The sequence below is a fragment of the Gavialis gangeticus genome, unplaced genomic scaffold (assembly GCF_001723915.1).
Source record: "Gavialis gangeticus isolate Ggan-Ray unplaced genomic scaffold, GavGan_comp1, whole genome shotgun sequence".
In the NCBI taxonomy this organism is placed as follows: domain Eukaryota; kingdom Metazoa; phylum Chordata; order Crocodylia; family Gavialidae; genus Gavialis; species Gavialis gangeticus.
The window spans coordinates 122,640,213-122,640,910 of record NW_017729032.1 but is presented as its reverse complement, the minus strand read 5'-3'; positions in this window follow the sequence as shown (position 1 = coordinate 122,640,910).

Genomic DNA, 698 nt, shown 5'->3' with positions numbered 1-698 from the left:
GCTGTGATCCCTGCTGACTTTCTGCCCCTGGGGCGGGGGGAGAAGGACTGACATCTCTAGCTGGCCAGTAACTGTAGCTTCTCTCTGACTGCCCTTCCAGTCACAGTGTCTGGGTGGAAGGGACATAGAAACAGCATAAAGGCCTCTCTGTGCAGGCTTTTCTGTCCTTTTCCTGAGCTGTTTCTGCCTGAGCAACAGCATCTCAAAGGTACTGTGGCTACTGACCTGGCTTCCTAGTTAGTGTCCTGCTACTTTTTGCTGTTATAAAGGATTGGACACGATATAGCTTAGCTTAGCTTAGTATAGCATCTGTCTACTCCCAATTCATATATTTCTATTTATATTTGGTATTTTTTCCCTCAATACTTCTCAAAGAAAAAGCTCAGTGTTTTCCCTGGCAGCGTGATCCATCACTGTGCGGGGAGGCACACATTGCACACACTTACACACACATAGAAGAAGAAAAAGCATAATATCATAGGGCTGGAAAGGACCCCAAAGGATCATCAGGTCCAGCCCCCTGCATGAGCAGGAAAGACATCTGGGGTCAGACAACACCAGCCAGGTGACTGTCAAGTCTTCTTTTGAAGACCTCTAGTGTAGTGATTGTACCGCCTCTGTAGGGAGCTTGTTCCATAGTCTGGACACCCTGGTTGTAAAGAAGTTTTTCCTAATGTTCAGCCTGAAACTATCTTCCA